General features: G+C 40.9%; 3 long non-coding RNA genes across 3 annotated transcripts; 2 read left to right on the top strand and 1 right to left on the bottom strand.

The window, feature by feature from the left end:
- Positions 1-1,155: 1,155 nt before the first annotated feature.
- Positions 1,156-23,061, bottom strand: LOC141615017 (uncharacterized). Its single transcript, XR_012529549.1, has 3 exons — positions 22,768-23,061; positions 22,410-22,506; positions 1,156-1,491 (listed from the first exon to the last, which is right to left on the bottom strand). It is a non-coding gene; the product is annotated as an uncharacterized LOC141615017 (long non-coding RNA).
- Positions 1,986-4,366, top strand: LOC141615015 (uncharacterized). The gene is made up of 3 exons (XR_012529547.1): positions 1,986-2,123; positions 2,221-2,329; positions 4,074-4,366. It is a non-coding gene; the product is annotated as an uncharacterized LOC141615015 (long non-coding RNA).
- On the top strand, positions 7,934-10,300 carry LOC141615016 (uncharacterized). The gene is made up of 3 exons (XR_012529548.1): positions 7,934-8,071; positions 8,169-8,277; positions 10,013-10,300. It is a non-coding gene; the product is annotated as an uncharacterized LOC141615016 (long non-coding RNA).
- Positions 23,062-26,703: the final 3,642 nt, after the last annotated feature.

Genomic DNA, 26,703 nt, shown 5'->3' on the forward strand with positions numbered 1-26,703 from the left:
ACTTGATTAGTTCATCACAATTTAATTAATAGTCTAATCACATTATTTCCGCTGCGAGTTTGTATTGATTATTATTTAAGTTGGGTTTAGTCATGTTGTAATAAAACCGTTATTTCAGTTTAAATTATTAAAGTACTTTGGTGAGTTGGACTTTGTTATTCACTACCTCGGGAAACCGAGATGGTCACAGTCCTATTTATTTGGGAATGTCTAGCTAAAGGCTCCTGAATAAATGGGGGTGTTACATAATGTTACTATGTTATTCGAAAATGTTATCATCTTAGCTGTTTTATATTAAGAGCTGATTAATTTGTTTTGTTTGTAGGTAAATGAAGGAGGTCGAGGGACATGGGCCACCATCTTCCCTATACCATCTCATAGAAAAATTGACCACCGCGCATAAGATGGATGTGAAAGATACAGTAAACATCGGTTTGTAATAAGAAAGACTTAGTACTTAGTGATTGATGGATAATATGTTATTTTGCAACGCATTTTTTTAGTCCCTCAAGATGTTAGTGATGTAAGACAATGATTGATTTGTAACCGTCTTATTATAAAATATGCGCATTTTCTTTTGAACAATTTTAACTCACCTTAAAAGTTTACAAATGTTATAATTATTGTCGCGTATGTGACCACTTCTGTTTATTTGGAAATTGTGTAAAAGAGAATATGTTATAATGTAAATATAGCCATATTATTAGGCATCTATAGTCTCTTAGAATGTGAAAAGGAGAATATTGCCATCTTAGTATGAAAATGTAACTACGGCAGCTATCATCTTAACTACGGCATGTAAATATACTACAGATTACAGGCATACCGTCTTGCATAGATGTCTGTTTCTTACTTTTCTTTTTGGTGCCAACAACAGCTGCCATCTTAACAAGTTAACATAATTGTTTAAACATGGTGACCTAAATGTGTTTGTTGAAAATGTGACCATCGTATCGAGATATGTTCCTATGTTTGAGAGTTCTGAACTGAGTTTAACATGATAATATAAACGCTTTATAACGTGGTGACTTATGTTAACATATTCAAAATGTGAGCACTTTGGTTGGAAAATGTAACCACTCTACCGCTAGTAATGTAACCATAATGGAACTAAATTTAGGAGATGATTCAAAATATGACCACTTTGGTGGTAAATGAAACCACTTTACGCTAGTAATGTAACCATAATAGGAACATATGTCACAACATTCGTAGATTGTCTCATTTCATCATAAGGTGTTTACAAAACAAAGATTGTCTTACATCCCTAACATCATGAGAGACTAAAAAGTGTGTCCCAAAAAGAATACATCGTTAAACAAACCACCATGTACTAATTCCCAAAAGATCATCATTATTACAAACCGACGCTTACATCAACGGGTCATGCCCCTTCTTCATTTCTTCTTCGGAGTCTTGGGAGGACGAGCAACATCTTAAGAACTATTACAAATGGGACCTCCTGTTGGCCTATCTCTAGCATGGATGTACCTGAGTTGATAAGTGGCGTGTAACGCCCCGTAATTTCGGACCGTTAATATATTTCGAAAATAATTTATTAATCAAATAAAAGTTGATATTTAAGTATTTAAAGTAAAAATAATTCAAAGAAATATAATTTTATTATATTTTGAAGAAAAGTATTTATTTTGATAGTTTCGAGATGTTTAAAATAGTTTAAACCGTGTACAACTTTTTATTTCGAAATAAGGGCGTATCGGGGGGAAAATGACAATTCTTTTGAACGTTGGGTAAACGAATTTGGAAATGGGTCGTATGAATACTCAATTTTCTTGTAATCTCGTGTTTAAAAATTTTGGTCTTGTCGGAATTTGCATTTGACTTACGGTTTTAATTATTATCGAAACAAGTTAAAACCGACTCGAAAAATCCCGACTCAAACCCGACTCCCTCCTTTCCTTTCTCCCTTACCCGGCTCCCCTCCCCCTTTCTTTTCTTTTTTTTCTGATTTCCTTAGTTTCCATCACCTTCTTCAACCTTCTAATACTCCAAACACCATTTCAACAAAAATTCAAGCTATTTTGGCCATAATTTCTTCGTTTCTTATCGGATTTTCACGAAATTTACCTTTCCGGAATCCCCTCGACGAGATCTACAACCTAGTATGTTTTAATTTTAATTTTCTTGAAGTTGTTTTAAGATAAAATTTCGGAAATTCGGTGTTTATACTTAATTATTGTGTTTTTATTGTTTATTTAGGTGAAGAATTGGAAGACGAGTTCGGGGACTCGTATATTGTAGAGGATAGCGGCTTGTTGTTGTTAGGGTTTGGGTTTTGAGGTGCTAATTGCTCATTTTCTAGCTTAAGGTAACATATTTCGAGTTACTCGACGAAAGATCGTCACATGTTTTTGATTTTTGTATGTTTGGTGATTTTTGTTTGAGTAGTAGTTTTCACATGTTAAAATTTGTTGCATGTATGCTTAATTTATGCCTTTTGTTAGTTTAAATTAACAAAGTTGAATTGGGAACGATTAATTAGTGTTCAGACGGTCTTTTACTAAACAAAAAAATGGAAAAATGGTGGTGTAGGGGTGACGGCCAAAGCAGCCGTGCGCCCATGGCAGCCCATGGCGCCCACGGCCGGCCTTGGGGTTGGCCCGGTTGGTCCGTGCTTGTTTCGCGGTTTTTCGTACAATATTGGTCATTTCGGGTTAATTAATGTTAGAGTTGTATAAGTCACATATGGGTACACTTTTAAATTGAACCATACTAGTAGTAGAAATTATTCTTATATTGGTAAAATTAAGCTTATATTGATAATTATCACATGTTAGGATAGTTTATAAGTTGAAATTGTAATGATTAGGCTCAAGGTAAATTTTATAGCAATAATTGCCATGTTTTGATGATTGTGCCGAAAACTGAGCCTTAGTCCCTTTGACTGATGCGATGTCAGTTAATTGAGTGATTGGTCACCGCAATTTAACCCGCACTGTCGCGGCAGGTTGGGGTTGCGGGTAAAAATTCGGTTGAATGATTTAGATAATCGGCCTTTTTCTTGTTTTAGGCCATTTATCAAGCTTTAGTTCACATGTATAGCTTATTGAATTTAATAGTATCTTGTATTGTAGAAATGGCCCTAGTTTTCCCTAAAGCCTTTAATATTGTTAAAATTGCTAGAATTAGAAATTAGTATTGAATACTTATTGAGGATATTGTTGGGTTGTTTGCTGAATAGACATTTATATAGCCTTTCACATGATAGAATGTTAGCATTTAGGTTGGTAAGTTGGACTTTTTGTCCTCTTATGGTTAAGTGGGTGTCTTACTTGATTTGTGTGGTGAGTCTTGTGTGGTGTGGGCTAAAGTATTCAAGTGGGACTAGCGGGACTAGGTCCTAGGTGAGTATTTCGGCCTTCATCATAGATAGGTCTTTATAGTCTTTGACGTAGTATATGTTCACCGCTTGATAGCCTTTGTGTTCGACTAGTGGATTTATATCCAAGTTGGGGCATGACCTCGTTACTTATTTTGATAGTAAGTGGTCAGCTTAAGTACTAGCCAACCCTTTGGTTGACTCCTTAGGGTACTCACTTCACTTTGTTTTAAAAAAAGTTGTGGGTCTTGGGTGCGGTGGTGTGTATCCGCATGTCTAGGTCTGCGTAGATTTTAGGCTAGGGATTGTGTTGTCTCTTGGCCATGTTTTATTAATATTAACCGCTGAGCCAAGATACCGGTTCGATTACCTTCCCTACCTCGTGGTATAGACTCGAGTTACAAAGTGACTATTGACGGGACTAAGAACTTATGCCTGTCTTTGATATATTGCCCTTTCTTGTTTGATGATTCTATGAATCATAGAAGGTGAGATGCAAGCCGGCTATGGTTGATAGAGTTTGGATTACTATTTGTTATATGATTCACATGATAGTTTAGTTTGGTCAGTTTAGGGGTCATAGGTTAGATTACATGATAATTACATTGTTTATCATATTGTTTACATGTTACATTACATGTTACATTAATTTTGACGATTCGTGGCTGGGAGGACTCGAAGTTACTCCCCACTGAATTGTGGCTTTCGTGTTTGTATAAAATGCGATTGACAGGTTGTTGATGCTTTGTTGGGGTCACAGACGAGCTAGTGAGCAAGGAACCTTGGACCTAGTTTTTGGCTATTCTTATAGTAAACCTTTTATCTTTTGGTTTTGTATATTATTTGAAGGGACATATGTCTCCCTTTTCTATTTTGGGTTTGTATCTTTACTTTTTCTTATCATTAGCTATGTATGTAAAGTAGTTCCTTAGCATTGCAGGTTTTGGCACCCGCTTCTGGGAACGTTGGAAATGTTGTGATTGGTTTAGAAAATTTTTTGAAATTACAGGTTTTTGGCTAGTTGAACCAATTACAAACATATCCTACCAGTTTTTCCGTAGAATTTACGTAATTAATTAAGGCTAGATTTAAGGGTGTCACAGTTGGTATCAGAGCTTGTTGCTCCCGACGCACGTTTGTGCACCCCACTTAAAATCTCTTGACCTTTAAATAATAAACTTGAGAGATGGGTAGGATGGGTAGATTTAGGATTTTATGTGGTAGTCTGTTTGTGATTGCTAATTGTTAGGTACTAATTGATTTTCTCTTTTGTAAGATGGCTCTCCAATAGATGAAGATAATGCAATCTTACCTTAGTCTTTCAAATCTCGTTGTTTATTCGTCTTTCAAATTCCTCTTCTCTCGCCTTGGTAACTACCTTTCAATTCTTTCTCCCGATTCTTCTTAGGTTCGTTTTCTTCTTATAATAAAGTCCATGTGGACACCTTCCTTTTATTCCGCAGGATAGTTCCCTTGTTCAAGAGAACCCGGTTTTGAGAGAATGTATCATTGGAGGGCGTGAACGAGTTGAGAAATTGATTGGTTAAGGTTTGAGTGGTATAGGAGAATATAACTTGGGATCCTTTGGTTAGACTTGTTAGTTGTGCATGATATGAGAGCCTAGTGAGTTGAGGAACACCTTTGGATTTATGTCTATTGAGAGCTTGTTTGTTCTAGATGATTGAGCATGGGTACTACCTTAGCACATAAGATGGAATGAACCTAAGCTACTTCATTTGAGAGTCTCGATGTTTCTTGTGGAGAATTAAAGGTATGATAGTTAGCCCTAATCCTTGTAGACCTTGAAAGGAATACAATAGGACATTGATGTTGCTTAATGGATTGGTATTGTACTTTGGAATTAGTTAGTTTGTTAAACCTTTTAAGTTGACCAAATCTAGTATAGAGTAGCCCTTGTTGACCTTTCGAAATTTGAGAACACGTGGTTGACCTTAGTAATCATATCTGGATTTGGGAATTATGGTGGAATGTTGTTCGATGTAGTTCGTGAGTTCAAGGATGTGATTCCAATTTATGGTATCGGAGACTAGAAGTATTAAGTGGTAAGATGATATACTTGGGGATGACATAGTAAGTGAAGTTCAAGGACGAGAATTGTAAAGAAGATACTTTGGAACATGGGTGGTAACAAATGAATTTGTGTGGTGAATTGATTTTGGCTCTTAGAACCAATTGAGTTGAGGAATACCTACCATTGTAGAGTCCTTGTTAGTCTTATAATTTGATAGACTTTTGGGGCTTTGTTGAGCACCTTAGTGATGTAACCTTATCATATCGATCATAAGCTTTGATGAGTGTTTGGTAAGCGGGAACCCTTTCATTGTGCCGCTTCTATTCTCCTTTCCTTCTCTTTAACGATCGTTGAACCTTGTCTTTATGCCAAATTTTACGTATCTTCTTCTTGCCCGAGATATCTTCTTAACTCGAATACCTCTTATTTTTGTCAACCGTTATCTTTACGGTCTGACTCCTTAGTTTCCTAACTTGTCAGATTCATGCACCCTTCAGAAATGTTTTACTGTTTCTCTATTCCGTTATCACTCCTTACCTCCTTAGTATAGTTGTTACCCTGTTGACCATGTTTACAGAGTTTGTGAGATGTGATTTGAGGATATAGGTTTGGTTAAGTAGCCGAGTTTGGGTTGGGCTTCCATAATCACTTTGGATATGAGGGTTTGATAATGTATATGTTATCGTGTGGGAAATGTTAAATGTGGGATTATTTGTTGGTTTTAGTGGGTGATATTGATTACTACTTGAAGTATGTTATGAGAGTGAGAGTAAGCTACATTGTTGGGAAATCTTAGCACTTGTTTTGGTAACTAGAAAGGGTAATGGTTTGGTTGACACCAATTGTTAGGTTAAAGAACACAGTTTCACTTATAGTTTTAGGAATTTTGAGGAGATAAAGTGTTGTTACAATTAAGACCTTGTTCCTTGGGAATTTGATGGTAAGTAAGTTTTAGGATGTCAAATTTGAAAGAATATTCCTTGAGATGTGGATGACCATAATGGTTTGGTGATGTGATTTGGCATTCTAGTTGACTCTTGAGAGTTCTTGAGTTGTGAGAGACTTAGTGTTGAGAAGAATTTGTTAACCCTATAGATTTATAGACCTTGAGGTCACATTGATTACTTGAGATGATGGGATGATGTTGTAGCTGAGTGTAGATCCGCTTTCGGCAATCCTTAGTAAGCAAAAGGATAGAAAACTTGAGATCCTATTGATTTTTCAGAGTTTGGGGTTGGTATGTTACTACCTTGTTTTGAAATGAGAATCTTGTGGAATATTTGAGGAACTTTCTCTTGGAGTTTATAGCTTGGTATTGGGATTCTTGAATGAAGGTTTACTTTTTGAGGAAACCATAGTTGACACTAGTTGGATATGAATATAGCTTTGTTGGAAGCTATGACCTTAGGCTTGTGGAAGTTGTTTCTGAATGTTTGAGGATTTGGAACGATGAGATCACGCTTATAGTGGAATACCTTGTTTCAGGGAATAGATTAGGATGAGGTAACATAAGCAATTGAGGAAACCCTTGGGAGTGATGTGATTATGAGTTTTGTTGTTAGGAAGTTTTTGGAACCGTTTTGGGTGTTGTTGTAGTTTGTGATAAAAGTGTTTGGCATTTCCTTGTTGTCTGATTTTCCTTCTTCCTTGATCATGAGCGTTACTGCTCATACCTCTTTTCCTTACTTCATCACACTCCTCTCATAAGTTTAATGTTGGTAACCTATGAAACTCCGTCTTTGACACCCATTTAGGTTCGACTTCAATTCTTACCTCATGAAATTCATACAGCTCCTTTGATTATTATTCTTATTATAGAACTTTGAACTAAAATTTTGAAAATGCTTTTATGATTTTTAATGGTTTTAACATTAATGAGTGTTAAATCTCGTTGTTGGAGACGTCCCAATAATGGGTTTTCTCATTTATTGGTGTAGAAATATTTTTATATCTTGATATGAATATGGATGCTCTTGTCTGATCAACAAGAGTATCACCGTTTCATTGAAAAGATACCTATATTTTCTTATAACTATAATTTCTCCTTCTAAGTTTCGAGGGCGAAACTTTTTAAAAGGAGGGGTGATTGTAACGCCCGTAATTGAATCGTTAATATATTTGAAAATAATTTATTAATCAAATAAAAGTTGATATTTAAGTATTTAAAGTAAAAATAATTCAAAGAAATATAATTTTATTATATTTTGAAGAAAAGTATTTATTTTGATAGTTTCGAGATGTTTAAAAATAGTTTAAACCGTGTACAACTTTTTATTTCGAAATAAGGGCATATCGGGGGGAAAATGACAATTATTTTGAACGTTGGGTAAACGAATTTGGAAATGGGTCGTATGAATACTCAATTTTCTTGTAATCTCGTGTTTAAAAACTTTGGTCTTGTCGGAATTTGCATTTGACTTACGGTTTTAATTATTATCGAAACAAGTTAAAACCGACTCGAAAAATCCCGACTCAAACCCGACTCCCTCCTTTCCTTTCTCCCTTACCCGGCTCCCCTCCCCCTTTCTTTTCTTTTTTTTTCTGATTTCCTTAGTTTCCATCACCTTCTTCAACCTTCTAATACTCCAAACACCATTTCAACAAAAATTCAAGCTATTTTGGCCATAATTTCTTCGTTTCTTATCGGATTTTCACGAAATTTACCTTTCCGGAATCCCCTCGACGAGATCTACAACCTAGTATGTTTTAATTTTAATTTTCTTGAAGTTGTTTTAAGATGAAATTTCGGAAATTCGGTGTTTATACTTAATTATTGTGTTTTTATTGTTTATTTAGGTGAAGAATTGGAAGACGAGTTCGGGGACTCGTATATTGTAGAGGATAGCGGCTTGTTGTTGTTAGGGTTTGGGTTTTGAGGTGCTAATTGCTCATTTTCTAGCTTAAGGTAACATATTTCGAGTTACTCGACGAAAGATCGTCACATGTTTTTGATTTTTGTATGTTTGGTGATTTTTGTTTGAGTAGTAGTTTTCACATGTTAAAATTTGTTGCATGTATGCTTAATTTATGCCTTTTGTTAGTTTAAATTAACAAAGTTGAATTGGGAACGATTAATTAGTGTTCAGACGGTCTTTTACTAAACAAAAAAATGGAAAAATGGTGGTGTAGGGGTGACGGCCAGCAGCCGGCAGGCCCATGGCAACCCACGGCCGGCCTTGGGGTTGGCCCGGGTTGGTCCGTGCTTGTTTCGCGGTTTTTCGTACAATATTGGTCATTTCGGGTTAATTAATGTTAGAGTTGTATAAGTCACATATGGGTACACTTTTAAATTGAACCATACTAGTAGTAGAAATTATTCTTATATTGGTAAAATTAAGCTTATATTGATAATTATCACATGTTAGGATAGTTTATAAGTTGAAATTGTAATGATTAGGCTCAAGGTAAATTTTATAGCAATAATTGCCATGTTTTGATGATTGTCCTGAAAAATCGAGCCTTAGTCCCTTTGGTCGATGCGATGTCGATTAATTGAGTGATTGGTCACCGCAATTTAACCCGCACGCGCAGGTTGGGGTTGCGGGTAAAAATTCGGTTGAATGATTTAGATAATCAGCCTTTTTCTTGTTTTAGGCCATTTATCAAGCTTTAGTTCACATGTATAGCTTATTGAATTTAATAGTATCTTGTATTGTAGAAATGGCCCTAGTTTTCCCTAAAGCCTTTAATATTGTTAAAATTGCTAGAATTAGAAATTAGTATTGAATACTTATTGAGGATATTGTTGGGTTGTTTGCTGAATAGACATTTATATAGCCTTTCACATGATAGAATGTTAGCATTTAGGTTGGTAAGTTGGACTTTTTGTCCTCTTATGGTTAAGTGGGTGTCTTACTTGACTTGTGTGGTGAGTCTTGGGTGGTGTGGGCTAAAGTATTCAAGCTGGGACTAGCTGGGACTAGGTCCTAGGTGAGTATTTCGGCCTTCATCATAGATAGGTCTTTATAGTCTTTGACGAGTATATGTTCACTGCTTGATAGCCTTTGTGTTCCTGACTAGTGGATTTATATCCAAGTTGGGGCATGACCTCAGTTACTTATTTTGATAGTAAGTGGTCAGCTTAAGTACTAGCCAACCCTTTGGTGGACTCCTTAGGGTACTCACTTCACTTTGTTTTAAAAAAAGTTGTGGGTCTTGGGTGCGGTGGTGTGTATCCGCATGTCTAGGTCTGCGCAGATTTTAGGCTAGGGATTGTGTTGTCTCTTGGCCATGTTTTATTAATATTAACCGCTGAGCCAAGATACCGGTTCGATTACCTTCCCTACCGCGTGGTATAGACTCGAGTTACAAAGTGACTATTGACGGGACTAAGAACTTATGCCTGTCTTTGATATATTGCCCTTTCTTGTTTGATGATTCTATGAATCATAGAAGGTGAGATGCAAGCCGGCTATGGTTGATAGAGTTTGGATTACTATTTGTTATATGATTCACATGATAGTTTAGTTTGGTCAGTTTAGGGGTCATAGGTTAGATTACATGATAATTACATTGTTTATCATATTGTTTACATGTTACATTACATGTTACATTAATTTTGACGATTCGTGGCTGGGAGGACTCGAAGTTACTCCCCACTGAATTGTGGCTTTCGTGTTTGTATAAAATGCGATTTACAGGTTGTTGATGCTTTGTTGGGGTCACAGACGAGCTAGTGAGCAAGGAACCTTGGACCTAGTTTTTGGCTATTCTTATAGTAAACCTTTTATCTTTTGGTTTTGTATATTATTTGAAGGGACATATGTCTCCCTTTTCTATTTTGGGTTTGTATCTTTACTTTTTCTTATCATTAGCTATGTATGTAAAGTAGTTCATTAGCATTGCAGGTTTTGGCACCCGCTTCTGGGAACGTTGGAAATGTTGTGATTGGTTTAGAAATTTTTTTGAAATTACAGGTTTTTGGCTAGTTGAACCAATTACAAACATATCCTACCAGTTTTTCCGTAGAATTTACGTAATTAATTAAGGCTAGATTTAAGGGTGTCACATGGCGTCTGCTTGACGTTTAGCTTGCCCAATATGAGTTGATAGGTGATCACATTCTCAACAATCACAGATATGTTACCATGTTTAGTCTATTATATTGACATGTTAAGAATAATGTTAAGGTGGTCATGTTTTCAACACTAAGACATATATATGTGATCTATGATGGTCGCATTTTCAACATTAAGAAATATGTGATCATGTTTATACATTTATGTTATCAAAACAAATATTTTTATAATCTTCAAAAATAAAAGAGTAAATTGATAAACAGTACCAATATAAGCACCCATTTTTATAAACAGTACCAACATAATCAATAATTTGTAATCAGTACCAAAATATTAAGTTTCATCTATGAATAGTACCAAGTCGCCTAAAAATCTCATCTTAACCTACTATATAAAGTCCAAGAAACCATCATTTAAGTACAAATCTTGACTCATCCACTTCCAAACTCCCTCTGTTAGATGAAAGCACATATAAAGTAGGAAAAAAATGGAGTAAAAAGGCGACTTGGTACTATTTGTAGATAAAAGTTATTATTTTGGTACTGTTTACGAATTATTGATTATGTTGGTATTGTTTATAAAAAAGGGTTTTTATATTGGTACTGTTTATCAATTTACTCAAAATAAAAATAAAAACATTGGTATATTTCTCAGCTAAAATGGTTACCTATTCAACACTAACACATATGATACGATATCTACAGATAAATGTTATCATATGTAAAGCATATATGTTATCATGTTAAGTTCGTCAGGTCACAACACTAAGACACAGGTACATATCTCTGATAAGGTGATCACATTGCCAACAATCACAGATATGTCACCATATTTAGTCAATTATGTTAACATGTTAAGACAAATGTTAAGGTGGTCACATTTTCAACACTAAGACATAGTATGTGATATCAGGTGGTCACATTTTCAACATTAAGACATATGTGATCATGTTAACTCATTTATGTTATCAAAACAAACATTTTTATAATCTTCAAAAAATAAAAACATTGGTACATTTCTAGCTAAAGTGGTTACCTATTCAACACTAACACATGTTATAATGTTTACACATAAATGTTACCATGTGTAAGCATAGATGTTATCATGTTAAGTTCAGGTCACAATACTAAGACATAGATACATATCTCTGATAAGATGGTGACATTGTCAACAATCACATATATGGCACCATGTTTAGTCTGTTATGTTAATATGTTAAGAATAATGTGAAAGTTGTTACATTTCCAATACTAAGACATATGTGATCTAAGGTGGTCACATTTTCAACATTAAAACATATGTGATCATGTTTACTTGTTTATGTTACAAAAAAAAAACATTTATATAATTTTCAAAAAAAAAAGGATAGTACATTCTGTTCCGGGTGTAATTCCAGAGCAAGTATAGTTACCACCCGTGGCTTGTTGAATAATGTCTTGAGTTGGATTCTCCCTTGGCCTTAATCGTTCCACTCGGCCTCTCCTGCAACAATGAACGAACTGAGGGCTTGGCTTTGAGCCAAGCGTACCCACTCTGACGCCCAAGTCAGTAAACTTAGATGTATAAGTTGTATGCTAATTGGTTAGGAATATATTGTAGAGAGATAGGGAAGATTATACCAGATGAATAGTGTATTTAGGTTAAGTTGTGTATTTCTGGATTGGATCCTTTCCTCAATGAAGGTTGAGGAGTATTTATAGACTTCACCTTTTGTCACGTAGTGGCCAAGTGGCCAAGTGGCTAGCAGGTGGAAAGACTGATCAACCCCTCGGCCGAGGGACCTATGGCTGGCCGGCGGGCCCTGGTGACTCACCGCCGAGGGGTCTTGGATATGAGTACGCGGGTATGTGTTTCGGCTGGCAGGTTGTCATGCCGGGACCCAGGTTGGCAGGCCGATGGGCCGCATCGGCTAGGTCGTCTAAGTCGTTGACTTGCTGTGGATATCTTTGACCTTGCTCGATATGTTGACTTGGTCAGCGGTGCAGAATATGCCCCATCAATTTGCCCCCAGCGTAGTCTATGCCGTGGTATGGGCTTCGATGTACGTCTGAGCGTATATTCTGCGCAAGTAGTTTGTAGAAAATTTTCTGCATCGGCTTCTTCTTCGGCGGCTTCTTTTGCCTCTGCCTGGTCTTTCTTAGGCCGTACCATATCCCCCCTCCACATGGATGTGTATTGGGCATCCGATGTGGATAAGAAAGGGACGCTGGCCGAGACCGGGGTTGAGATTGCCGGTTCTTTTTGATTGCCCCCGGCCGGCGGTGTCTGGCTTGGTCGATCATGTGGCCGGCGGAGAGCAGATGCTTGGGAATTTGTTGAGGAAGGTGAATAGGCGGAGAGATTTGAATAGGCGTGTTGAAGACATTTGGTCACTGTTGCATTGATTGACACAACTGTTGCAATGATTGACATCCCGTGGTTGCATGTCCGACACGTGTCTGCACGCTGATTGGTTGACGCTTCATGGGCTGTTCTCTGATTGGTCCTGCTTCATGGGCTTTTCCCTATAAATAGGGCAGTTGCCCCGTGAAATTGCCCACCAATTTCATTCTCCAAAATTTTCCTTCTCTAAACTTTCAAGGGCTTCTGTCTTCTAACATTCGAGTTGTGATTTAAGCGAGTGTTTTTCTTCAAGGTAAACAAACAAACTTCTTCACTTTTTATTTTGTTAAATAATTGTTGCTATTATGTCTGCTACTGGCGCCGGGACTAGTACTTCTGCGCCGGAGGATTCCCCGTTGCGTATTGATGGGGAGGAGATATTAGACGCCATTCCGATAAGGTTTGGGGGCCCTAGGTCTCCTTCTCCCGTAGTCGATCCACCAATTCTGGAGGGACGGGAGGATGAGGGTGAGGATGCTGATGACGATGAGGGGACCCCTTCCGATGGTGGGGAGGTCGTCTGTCCCGGATCATGGCGAGCCCCGCACGACTGGTCTTGAACGTGGTTGGTTCCATAAGTTCGCCAGTTGTTCCGGCGAGACATTTTTCGGAGGCCATTTCTCGTTCGGTGAGGGGTATAAGATCGTCATTCCTAAAGAGGGTCAGGCGGTCTGTTGCCCTCCACCGGGTCACACCGGCGTGTACATCAGGCATCTGGAGTACGGGCTGCGGTTTCCTCTGAATAAATACGTCGTGGCCATTATCAGAGCTATGAACGTCGCGGTGGCCCAACTACATCCGCTGGCCATGAGGACGATAGTTGGCTTTGTGTGGCTTTGTCTCTTTAGGGGGAAATCCCGACAGTCAACTTATTCCGCCGACTTCATAGTCTTCGACCGTCAATTGCCGGTAAAGTGGGGTGGTACGGCGTACATGACGGAGCGAGGCTATGTCTCCGTGAACAAGCTTACTTCTGTAAAGAGGCGCAACGGCGGTGGGTTTATGTCCAAGTGCGGAGGATTACCCATTGCCCCGGTCTTTCCGAGCCCTGTTTACTTGCGGTGTGAGAACCGGGAAGAGTATGAGGAGTGTACCTCCCGGGGTAAGGTGAAAATGGACGCTTCGAAGGTTCCTCTTGCGAGGATGAGGAGCGGGCGTCACTGTTCGATCTTTGAGAAGGGATGGCTGCCCCGACTCGATTATTCTTCAAGATGAGTCGCTCTGTCACGTCGGCCTCATACCGGCCCTCGGCCCGGGGTGAGTGGGGTCGGTGTGAGGCCCATTTTTGCCTGTTATGCTCCTGTTTTTTAGAGCTATGTTCTATTCCTGTCGTGTAATTCTTGTTTGGTTTTCTTTTTGCGGACCGGTTTGGCAGGATCTGTCCGAGAGTACCTTGAAGCGGTTAGGCCTTGATAAGGACGGGAAGGTCGTTGAGAAAGCATCCCACGGGCCGAACCGTGCGATCGTAGACCGTCCCCCAACGAGCTCATGGATAAGCGTTAAAGGGGTAGATCCGGTGGCGGCCCGGCAAGGGTTCTCGGAGGCGTGCCAAAGAGAACGAAGAAAGTGCGACAGTGTCGGCGACGGCGTCGTGCCGGCTCCTCTTCGACCTTGGTGGTTCGAAGGAAACTGTGGAGGTCGTTGATATTCTTCGGGAGGTCGGTGACCGTTGCTAAGGAGCCACCGCTTGCTTCCCCGTTGTCGGGAGAAGAGGAAAGATCCGCCATCTACCTCCACCGTTGGCGGGGAGAAAGCGGCCCTCGAGCGAAGAGGGTCCAAACGGTACGGATCTAACTTATGGTTCGGATTTAGCTGGTTATTTGGATATCCCGGATGACCGGCTTTCGATGTGTCAATTCAAGGTGACATGGATGCTTTGTGCAAATTTTTTGCAGATCCTCCCTCGGCGTCCGTCGTTCTTATTGAACGGCAATCGGGAAGCGACCGAGAGGGCTATCGAGAAGGCGGGTGACGGAAATGTCATTGTTGACTCCTCCGCTCGAGAAGATCTCTCGCCTCCGAGCTTGTGGCGGAGGGTGTGAAAATGTATAAGAGGCTGGCGAAGTGGACCCAACAAGCCGGCTCCTATATCGCGGAGCAGGAGAAAACCATGGCCCAAGCCGCGCGCCGATGGCGAAGCTTAAACTTGACCTCTCCGCCGCAAAGGGGGAAGCCGCGAAGTTTAAATCGGATCTCTTTTTTCGCCAAGAAGCGCGTGGAGGAGGTTGAGACGCTGCTGGGGGCCGAGAGGGCCAAAGTTGAGGAAGCTGATGGCGCGACTGCCAAGATGATGGAGGAGCGGGATAGGTACAAGGGTGCTTATGACGCCGTGGTTGCCAAGAGGGATCAGTGGAAGGATCTGTTCGACAACCAAAGCGGAGGCGCTCGGGACGCGCAGCCGCCGTCGCCCAAAAGGAGAAAGACATTGCAATGCTTCAAGATGAGCTTCTCCCTAAAATGTGCGCTCAATTCCGGGACCAGGCCGAGGAGGCGACCAGGGAGGCAATAAGGAAGCTTGTCCCCGAGGGCTCTTTCCCGTGGGATAAATTTGAGCAGCTTTTGGACGAGAAGGCGGAGGCGGCGAAGGCGGCTCAGATTGCCGAGGCCAAGGTGGTCTATGATGCCAAGGTGAAGGAGGGTGACGCGCTAAAGGCACTTGAGAATGTCGAGCCCTCCTCCGAGCGCCCACCGAGAGCGCGCCGCTGGCGATGGAGGACAAAGAACAGGCATAGGGAGACGGGCGGTCGTCACCGGACTCACCTGGCATCTCGGATAGCTTTAGCTGTTCGGGGGCCAATTATTGAGCCTTCTCTCCTTGCCATCTTTTGGCGCTTCAAATCCCAAGTCTCAGTAACCTTTTGTTTTTTTGTTTCCTTGCTTTTTGTAAAGCTTTGGTAGGTAGAGTTAAATTTGTCCTTATGGGGGGACCGTCGTCTGTACTCTCCTTGCAATTATTTTCGATAAAGTTTTATCTTTTTGGTCCTTGGCTTGGCCGGGACTTTGATCATCATCCTTCACTTGTCTCTTTGCGTTATTTAATTGAGTGTCTTCGTTTTACCGTCGGCATGGCGAGGCGGTTAGAATGCACATCTCAACGTGTTAACGTCTTTAGCATTTCTTCTAGCATACCGGTCATTGTGTCCCCGTCGCTCTCGGCTAAGGCCGAGGTAATCGGGGTTATGGCTCGATAGCGCGTATCGGTCATTGTGTCCCCGTCGCTCTCGGCTAGGGCCGAGGTAATCGGGGTTATGGCTCGATAGCATTCAGAATCGTAGGCATATTGACCGCGGGCTGGCGTCTCAACCGCACCGAGTATACGTTTCTTCTAGCATATCGGTCGTTGTGTCCCCGTCGCTCTCGGCTTTGGCCGAGGTAATCGGGTTACGGCTCGATAGCGCGTATCGATCATTGTGTCCCCGTCGCTCTCGGCTAGGGCCGAGGTAATCGGGGTTATGGCTCGATAGCATTAGAATCGTAGGCATATTGACCGCCGGGCTTACGTCTCAACTGCACTGAGTATACGTTTCTTCTTCGAGTGGCTGACCGATAGCAACTTATGGAGGGGACAAGCACTTTGATGGAAAATTTGGGTGATTCTTCATTTGTTATGATTACGCATTGGGGTGTCCACAATGGGCTTGGACACCTCCGCCGCTATACAAAGTACTTTCTTAAGTTGTCGGTGTTCCAATGGCTCATCAAAGGCACGCCCTCCATGTCCGTCAGCCGGTATGTACCCGGCCTCATCTCTTCGACCACTTTGTAGGGACCTTCCCAGTTGGCCGTCAGCTTACCGTGAATGTTTCCCTTGTTAGTGGCAGCCGACTTTCTTAGGACTAGGTCTCCCACTCTTAGGTCCCTTTTGTGGACTCTTCGATTTTGTAGGCTCTTTTCATCGGCTTTGATATCGCCAAGTTGAGGCATCTTCGTATCTCGGCTTTCTTCGACTAGGTCTAAGGAAGCTCTCAGGCCTTCCTCGTTTTCAAATCGGGTTAAAGGTAGCCGTTCGAATGTTGGCACCGTCGCTTCAATTGGCGGGGATCGCCCGGAACCGTAGACTAGGTGGAAAGGGGTGTACCCCGTTGCTTCTTTCTCCGTGGTTCGAAGGGACCATAGGACGCCGGGTAGTTCATCGGCCCACCTTCCCTTAAGGTCTTATTTGTCTTCTTCAAACCGTTAAGGATCGTTTTGTTGGCCGCCTCCGCCTGTCCGTTGCTCTGTGGGTGGCAGACGGAGGAGTATGCAAACTTGATACCAAGCTCTTCTAACCAATTCATTATCGGTCACTCCGAACTCTCGGCCGTGGTCAAATACTATAACTTGGGGTAATCCGAAACGAGTTATAACATTTTCCCAGATTACCCGAATGAACCGTGTCTTTGTGGTCAAATACTATAACTTCCCGCATCGCTACGACTTCAACCCATTTGGTGAAGTAATCAACGCGACGATCAAGAACTTCCTTCCTCCGGAGAGGTGTTGGGAATGGCCCTAGCATGTCCATCCCCCACCGTGCGAAGGGAAGAGGGCTAAGCACCGCCGTAGGTCCCCGGAGGGAGCGTGTATTACACGGGGCATGCATCGACGGTTCGTGCATTTCTTGGTCTTTGTTCGGAATCTTGAAGCATGGTGGGCCGAAGTAGCCGGCTCGTAGAGCTTTGTGGGCTAGCGTTCTTGCCCCCATGTGGTGTCCACAGATGCCTTCGTGAATCTCTGTCGATGATCGCTCTGCGTCGGTGGACCGACACACTTCAAAAGTGGTCTTATTACGGACCTTCCGTACGTTCTCCTTCGAACACTAAGTACCGGCGCGATCCGTTTCATTTTGGCCGAGGGATTGCGGCCCTCCGTAATTCACCCGTAAGTTTGTATTTCATTATCGGAGTCATCCACGTTGTCTCGGCCTCTACGTTGCCCACCATGCCGTCGGTCTCGGTGATGCTCTTCGCATTCCGGATATCTTCAAAGACGGTTGGCCGACGTTCTTGATGCTTGAGTGGCAAGTTTGGAGAGAGCGTCGGCCGGTTGTTCTCGGATCCGGGAACGCATTGGATTTGGAAAGACTTCAATTTCGCTATGTCGGCCTTTACCCTTTCTAGGTACCTTACCATTCCGTCGTCCCGAGCCTCAAACTCCCCTCTGATTTGGTTAGTAACCAACAGTGAGTCTGTCTTCAACACAATGTGCTCTGCTCCGGACCCTAGCTATCTCGACCCGGTTATCACCGCCTCGTATTCGGATTCGTTGTTCGAGGCCGAGAAGGTGAATTTCAAGGCGTACTCGAACTCGTCCCCGTTTGGGCTGATGATGAGGATGCCATCTCCTGAGCTGTTCGTCGTGGAGGAGCCGTCGGTGTAGACCTCCCATACGCCTGGGTTTGGCTCTTCTTGATACGTGCATTCGGCCAGGAAATCTGCAAGTGCTTGCCCCTTTATCGAAGGTCTTGGTTTGTACTTGAATGCCGGCCGGAGAGTTCCACCGCCCACTTGATGAGCCTGCCGGATTGTTCGAATTTTTCCAAAGCTTTCTCTAACGGCTGATCGGTTAGGACCGTCACGGGGTGCGCGTCGAAGTAGGGTTTTAACTTCCTCGTGGCAACGACGACGGCGAAGGCCGCTTTCGATTAGTGGGTAATTTCTCTCGGCGGGCAACAACGTATGGCTGACAAAGTAGATTGGGTGTTCTTTGTTTGTCTTCTTCCCGATGATCACCGCACCGACCGTGGCCGAGGTAATCGCTATGTATAGGTATAGCGTCTCCCCAAAGATCGGCCCGACAGAGTTGGGAGAGTCGAAGATGAGCTTTCGAGTTGTTTGAAAGCCGTGCTCTGTTCCTCCCCCCAGCTGAAGTCTTTATTCCCTTTCAACACTTTGAAGAATGGGGTGCTCTTGTCGGCTGACCGAGAGATGAAACGGGCGAGAGCCGCCATTCTTCCGGTCAGCATCATAACCTCTTTTCGATTCCTTGGCTCCGGCAGGTCTAGGATTGCTTGGATTTTGTCTGGATTTGCATCGATGCCTCTCGCACTGACAAGTACTCCGAGGAATTTTCCCTGCCGGACCCGAAGTTGCATTTCATTGGGTTGAGCTTCATCTTGTATTTCCTTAGTGAACAAAATGTTTCGTGTAAATCGGCCAGTGCTCATTGTCGGACTTGCTTTTCACAATAGCATCGTCGACGTAGGCCTCAATGTTTCGCCCTTTTTGATTTTGGAACACTTTGTCCACCAGCCTTGTATACGTTGCGCCGGCGTTTTTCAAACCGAACGGCATCATTTTGTACATGTATGTGCCGTTAGCGGTGATGAATGCGCATTTAGGCATGTCTTCCTCAGCCATGAAAACCTGGTGATATCCCGAGAAGGCGTCCAGCAGGCTCAAGATGGTGTAGCTCGCCGTGGCGTCGATTAAGCTATCTATCCGAGGCAGAGGGTAACAATCTTTGGGGCATGCTTTATTAAGTTGGGTAAAGTCTACACACATTCTCCATGCCCTCGATGATTTCTTTACCATCACAACATTGGCTAACCACTCAGGGTAAGTGCAAGGCATAATAAAGCCCGCCGTAAGCAGTTTATCTACCTCGGCTTTGATGGCCTCATCTTTCTCGACTGAGGAGTTCCTCATCCTTTGCTTGACAGGGCGAGCGGTGGGGAGTACGTTCAGCTTGTGAATAATTACCTCTCGGCTCACACCTGGCATCTCGGCCGCTGAGTAGGCGAAGACGTCTTTATTTTTCCTTAGCAGGTCCAGGAGTTCGGCTCTGAACTTTGGTTCCAGGTTGACACCGATGGTTATGGTGCGGCCTGGATCAATCTCCACCTCCTCGGTCTCTGCTCCTTCGACCATGCTGATGGTTCGGTCGTTCTCGGGCACGGGAGTATCTTCGTATCCGGAAGGATTTTAATTTTGAAGCGCCGGCTCTCACCTTCTCCGGATACCTTGTCGCCCCTATAGTCCCGAGCCTTGTACTCTCCTTTGATCGGTTGGTCGCTAGGAGCGAACTGTTTTTACTACGACGTGTTCCGCCCGGCGGTTCGGCTAGCTTGACTCGGTTATCACCGCCTCGAACTTGGATTCGTTGTTTGAGGTTACGAGAGGTAAGTTGTAAGGCGTGCTCAAACACGTCTCCGTTTGGGCTAAAAATAACGATCCGGCTTTCGAGCTACCCGTCGTGGAAGGGCCGTTGGTGTGTATCTCCCATACGCCGGGTTCCTTCTCGTTCTTTGAGGCGAGCTTATGCGCTTCCCCCCGGTCCGAGACGTATATCAATGTCAAGGCCCGGATGGAAATTACGGCGTCGGTCTCACTCAAAGTGACCCGGCCTATGAGCACGTTGTGGGCAGATGCGCCGTCGATGACTATAAATTCGGACACAACATTCTGGCTGCAGTTCCCTCGCCGAACCTCACCTAGCGGTCGACCGACCCTAGGGGTACCAGGCCGACCCCAGAAAAGCTGTACAGCGGGTTGGTGCAGGGGCTCAAATCTTTGATTCTCAGACCGAGGCTGAGAAAGCATTCTCTGTACATAATGTTAGTGTAGGCGCCTGTGTCAATCAGGCACCTCTTCACCAAGTGGTTGGCTATGTCTAGGTGGACCGTAAGTGGGTCGCTGTGAAGAGCGACGACTCCCTCGTAGTCTTTCTTCCCAATGGTCATATCGGGGATGTTGGAAGCGAGAGTGGCTGTGTTGGGCACAAAGTTGATGGTCTGGCACGGTTCATTCAGGTGCCGTTTGTGCCCATGAGCGGACCCACCATTCCCGTTGCCCTCGATGATAGCATGGATTACTCCTATCCGTTCGAAGACGGATTTGCTGTTTGACCCGTCGGCATTCGGTTTCTGGCCTTTGGCAACATATTTGCCGAGGCTCCCCTTCCGGATCAGCTCTTCAATGGCGTCCTTCAGATGTCGGCAGTCGTTGGTTAAGTGTCCGGTGTGGCCGTGGTACTCACAAAGATCGGCTCGTGTCACCGTCACTCCTCGGCCTAGGGGCCTTTCCCACTTCTGGCCTTCGTTCTTGCTCAGAGCGAATACCTCGGCGGCCGACACGACTAGGGGGGTGTGATCGTTGTACCGTTTTTTGTAGTACGCTCCCGAACTCCCCCCGGCGCCCGTCGAGTCCTGTCTCCTGGCATATTTGTCAGACCGTGGCCTATTGTTGTCACGGCGTCTCTCGTCCAGGTTGTCCTCCCGGCGGCTTTTATTTTCTGAGTGCTCGGGCTCGTTGGGGCCTAACCACGTCTTGTGATAGTCTTCTACTTTGATGGCCTGGTCGGCCATTTTCCTGGCGGCATCCAAGCCCAGGCCTCCGCACTTGATGAGTTCATTTTTTAAATCTCCCCTTGGGAGGCCCTTCATCAGCGCGAAGGCCGCCAGTTCGGGATTAATCTCTCGAATCTGTTGGACCTTTCCGTCGAACCTCTTCATGTAGCTTCTTAGAGACTCGCCTCCCTCCTGTTTGATAGTTAGGAGGTCCGATGTCTCCACGGCCCTTCTCTTGTTGCAAGAGTACTGGGCTAAAAAGGCGTCCCTTAGGTCGGCGTAGTAGTACACCGAGCCGTCGGGAAGCCCCTTGTACCAACTTTGAGCCATCCCATGCAACGTTAAAATGGTTACATATTCAACACTAATACATATGTCACATTGTTTACACATAAATGTTAACATGTGTAACGCATAGATGTTGTCATGTTAAGTTCAGGTCACAACACTAAGACATAGGTACATATCTCTGATAAGGTGGTCACAGTGACAACAATCATAGATATGTCACCATGTTTAGTCTATTATGTTGACATGTTAACAATAATGTTAAGATGGTATATTTTCATCACTAAGAGATAGGTGTTCTAAGGTGGTCACATTTTCACCATTAAGACATATGTGATCATATTTAGTCATTTATGTTTACCAAAACAACATTTTTATAATTTTCCCAATAAAACAAACATTGGTACATTTCTTAGTTACAATGGTTACATATTCAGCTTTAAGACACATGTGATCATGTTTAGTTATTTATGTTAACAAAAAAAACCTTTTTATGATCTTAAAAAAATAAGACACATTGGTACATTTCCAAGTTACAATGGTCACATATTCAACACTAATACATATGTCACAGTGATTACACATAAATGTTAGTTTGTATTAAACTCAACGTAACATCAATTTTGAATTAGCTATGGTCACATTATCAGCCCTTCATAGGCAAATTACTCAACTGATATGGTCACATTATCGGCCCTTTAGATACTACATGTTCCAAGTTCAAGACAAATATATTACAGATTACAGGCATACCGTCTTGCGGAGATGTCTATTTCTTGCTTTTCTTGTTAAACCGGTTCTCAATACAAAACGTCTCTTATACATGTGGTTCTCGGTTTTTCGATCAAAGACGAAGATTGCCTATTTTCGTAACACATTTTATTTACCCAAAACAGTATGTAAAACAAACATTTTAGTCACAAATTCATCATAAAAACAGAAAGTTTACCCTTTTTGTAAACCACACATGAGTACATGGTTTTCCTAAAACAAAAGACGGATTCTTAAACATATGATGTTACGTAATAAACAAATGTTGAAAGTGAATTAAAATTGAACATTGGGAAGGAACGAATAGCATACCATTGTCGAAATAATCCATCATACTAATAGTAAAACAAATTCCTCTCTAAATTGATTTGGATAGAATCCTCATTTTTTAGCCATAACAACCCCAGATCTACACATCAAAACACAAAAGATTCAAACTTTTGGACATAAATCAAACAAAAACCCAATACTTCGAGTAAAACATGACATAAAGATTGAATCTTTTTACATAAATAAAAAAACAACCCCAGATCTACACATCAAAACACTAAAGATTCAAACTTTTGAACATAAAAAAAAACTTAATAAAATTATCAACTTTGAGTAACAAATGACATACAGATTGAAACTTTTTACATAAATAAAAAAAACCAACACAATAATTAATTACCATCAAGCAATTCACCATCCTCATTCTCGACATCATCAATTTGCTCCTCTAAAACCGTCAAAGTAGCTGCTTCCGAATTTTTTTTGGTAGATGTATTTGTGCAATTTTAAATGAGATTTTTAATGAAGAAGTTTTAAAGAGAGGAAGTTGTTTGGTTTTAAAAAAGTAAAATTAAAATGTCTAGAAGAGAGAAGTTCATAAAAAAAAATTAAAAAATTAGGAGAGAAGGACGGAGGAAGAGACTATTTGAGAAGTTTTGCTTACCTAATGTTTGGTTGTTGATGTATGTTTGACGTAAAGCATGATTTAGTGGTGTTTTTTATGCAATTGTGTCCCCCACCCCAATATTATATATTATACACAATACCCACTATCATTTTGCTATCCGACCCATATTAGCTAATACGGTATCTATTCACTCCGTCTCTCACTTTTGACGGATAGCATCCGTCACAAATGAGAATTTGTGTATGTTTACACTTACATTATGCATGCCAGTGCGTTTTTTTTTCAGACGACTGTTTCTCGTCTGAAATAAGACGGTCAATATGTCATCATTTTACAATAAAATGTTGTTATTTTCTGATAACATGTTACCATTATTTTTCACATCATTTTCAGGGTTAAAAGTAATGCCTCTAGTCATAACATTTTGTGGATTAAATTAAATGATTACATTTTCTTAAAAAATGGCAATATTTTACTCGTCCTATTTCAGACGGGAAAACAGCCTATCTGAAATAAGAATTTGATAACCAAGTGACTAGTGAGGAGAGAGATGATAAAAAAGTTGAATAAAACACAAGAGGATGCACGTTGTTGGGTTAAACAAATCTTAATCATATTCACTAAACAATATTTTTATGGGACATACATCTTAAAAATTTGTGGCATTTTCCACATTATAGTAGTTGAAATTTTTGGAGGGACATTTCCCACCAAATTCAAATACAACCAAAAACATTTTGGGGTGGAATTTTTTCCTACAAAGTGAAAATACATAAAAAATTACCCTTATAAAAAAGGTTAAATACAACATTTATTAAAATCCAAACATTAACTTTCTTATAACTTCACAATAACTACTCATCCCCCCTTAACTAAAAGTGGGGAAGACCTACTACTATTCACTAATGAATAGTACCCTTGGGATGAATAGTTGAACTTCAATTAGGCGGGTTTGGTTGTAATGTTAACGGGTAGTTGTGTGTTCGACGTAGCTTTTCGGGCTTTTCACTCCTCTCAGTCCAACTCTTCATCTTTTTCACTCTTTGGTTTTTCTTCTGTCCACGTTTTCCATTCTCATCCCCTCATATCTCTACACTAATTCATCATTGTTCTTCCCTCTTCTCTCCCATGCCTCTGCCTCTTTCTCTTCTCTCTCCCTCTATTCAATTCCTATCAAACCCAGAAAATTCAATTTGATTAACCAATAATTAAACGTGATAGATCAGACTAAATTCATGTTTTTCACCCAAACTTGGGTATTTCCTTCATCTTTTTATTTTATTGTAATTTAAGTTTAATTTATTGTTTTTTGAATTATAATTGTTAATTTTAATTCAATACCCATTAAACTCAGAAAATTCAAGATGTGTATACATGAACTAGAGATATCAATCCAGAGAAAGATCATGTTTTTCATCAAGGTATTTTCTATTTTCTTTTTCCGTTTTGTTTTTATTTAAATCTTAATATTGTAATGTGAGAGTCACAATGTATTTCTCATATTTTTTAAATTTTTTTAAAGAGATTGGTTGTCATGATACTTTGATTAGTTGTATTGGGTTTTCGTAAAAATCTCATGTTTGATATAAACCAGATTTATGGCCGTTTTGCTGCACTTTAATTTGTTCTTATTTGCATTTTTTATCACGAAAGATTAGTTCTTTATTGGTTTATTGTAATCTAAGGTTGTTTTGCTGCACTTGGTTTGTTGTTATTTGCATTATTTTATCATAAAATTTTAGATCTTTATCGTTTTTGTATGTAATTTCAGGCTGTATTGTTGCACCTGCGTTGTTCACAAGTTTGTTTATATAATTAAGAAGACCTTAATTGCATTTTGTATCACAAAAGATTAGATCTTATCATTTTTGTCGTAATCAATGGTTGTTTTGCTGTACATGATTTGTTCTCAAGTGTGTTCATATAATTAAGAAGACCTTAATTGCATTTTGTATCACAAAAGATTATATCTGTATCGGTTTTCTGTTTAATTTAAGGGTGTTTTGCTACACTTGGGTTGTTCTTAAGTGTATTTGTATGATAAAGATGACCCTCTTTGCATTTTGTATCACGAAAGATTAGTTCATTATCGGTTTATCGTAATCTAAGCCCGTTTTGCTGCACTTGGCCTGTTCCTAAGTGTATTTATATGATAAAGATGACCCTCTCTGCATTTTGTATCACAAAATATTAGTTCTATATTGGTTTATCGTAATCTAAGGTCGTGTTGCTGCACTTGGTTTGTTGTCAAGTGTCTTCTTATGATGAATATCACCGTCTTTGCATTTTATACTATGAAAGATTAGTTCTTTATCGATTTTGTGTGTCCTGAACTTGATTCTCCTATCTATGTAATTGATATGATCCTAAATGCAGTTTGTCTAATGAAAGTTTAGATCTTTCACAAAAACGTGAGATATCACAAGCCCAACAGCTCCATTACGCAGTGTAAACTAATAAAGGTTAGGTTTTTCTCGTCTGTGTGAATAATCTGAGCTATTGGACTTGCAATCTCTCACGTTTTTACGAGGTAAGTGACAGAGTAATCAGTTTTGGATGCAGATTTGTTCTTTTCAGGTCCAATTGAACACTGAAGTTAATTTTACATGAGAAAGTTTTAACTTTTTTTTGTCTAAATAGGGACAAATTCCAAAAAAAAGTGCAGCTTTCTTGTGTCTTGAGCCATGGATCTTTGAACATTGATTCGTCAATGGATGAGTTCTAAGGCTTGGTTTCGGAATATTTAGCGGGTAATGTCATTTGGAATGCTTTCATTTATTCAATACTATTTTGACTTTCTTATTGAAGATTTGGGGGTAGTAGTTTATATGTTACAAGCGTCAAAGATTCAATTTTTATGCTTCATTTTTGCGTTCAATCCGGTGTGGTTGTGGGAGTCAGTGTGTGGTAATCTGCTTTATACAGTTGGTTACTTATTTTCTTAAAAAGTTGATCATGGTTTATTTTCCGATGTTTTTGTCGACTTTAACGGTCTATTGCTTCCGGAGTTGTACACAAGTGGGCCTTTGTTTATGTATAATTATAAAAGTGAAACTGAAAATGCCTTTTTATGCTCCCTTTTGCAGTACAGCAGTACAGAACAACCAGTATACAAGGCACCTGGTAAAACGCTTGATCCACTTTGCATGTTGTTTGCAAGATTGCACTTCAGTTTCTGATGCTTCATCCATTCAAATCTGTGCTCACTGCTAGGAGACCGTTTGGTGCACTATAATTAGAGGTCAAGTATGAAAAATAAAAGATCCATCGAACATACCAAATCTAAGATTGATACTGAAATTAATTTCTAAGTATATATGGTTGATGTGACCAATGGTGTTCCATAAAGACTAGAAAGGATTATCTTCAGACATACATGCCACCCACTACAAAAATATCTGTTAAAGGCGTCTAAAGCAGGCGATTGTAAGCACATTCGCCAATTTGGCGACAGGAAAAAAAAAAGCGGGCGACCGAAAACAGTCGCCAATTTGGCGACTATGGAATCTTATCCCAAAATCCGTATGAAATCCAAGGGCGACGCAATAATATCCAATTTGGCGACGGAAAACAGTCGCCAAATTGGCGACGTATGACGGTCGCCAAATCTCTAACTATGAACTTTTCATCTTCTTCCTTCCTTTCACTCGTCACTTGTATTCCACAAAAAAAAAAAAAAAAAAAACCGCAGCACCCACCCGACGAAAC

The sequence above is a fragment of the Silene latifolia genome, chromosome 11 (genome assembly GCF_048544455.1).
Source record: "Silene latifolia isolate original U9 population chromosome 11, ASM4854445v1, whole genome shotgun sequence".
Classification (NCBI taxonomy): Eukaryota; Viridiplantae; Streptophyta; class Magnoliopsida; order Caryophyllales; family Caryophyllaceae; genus Silene; species Silene latifolia.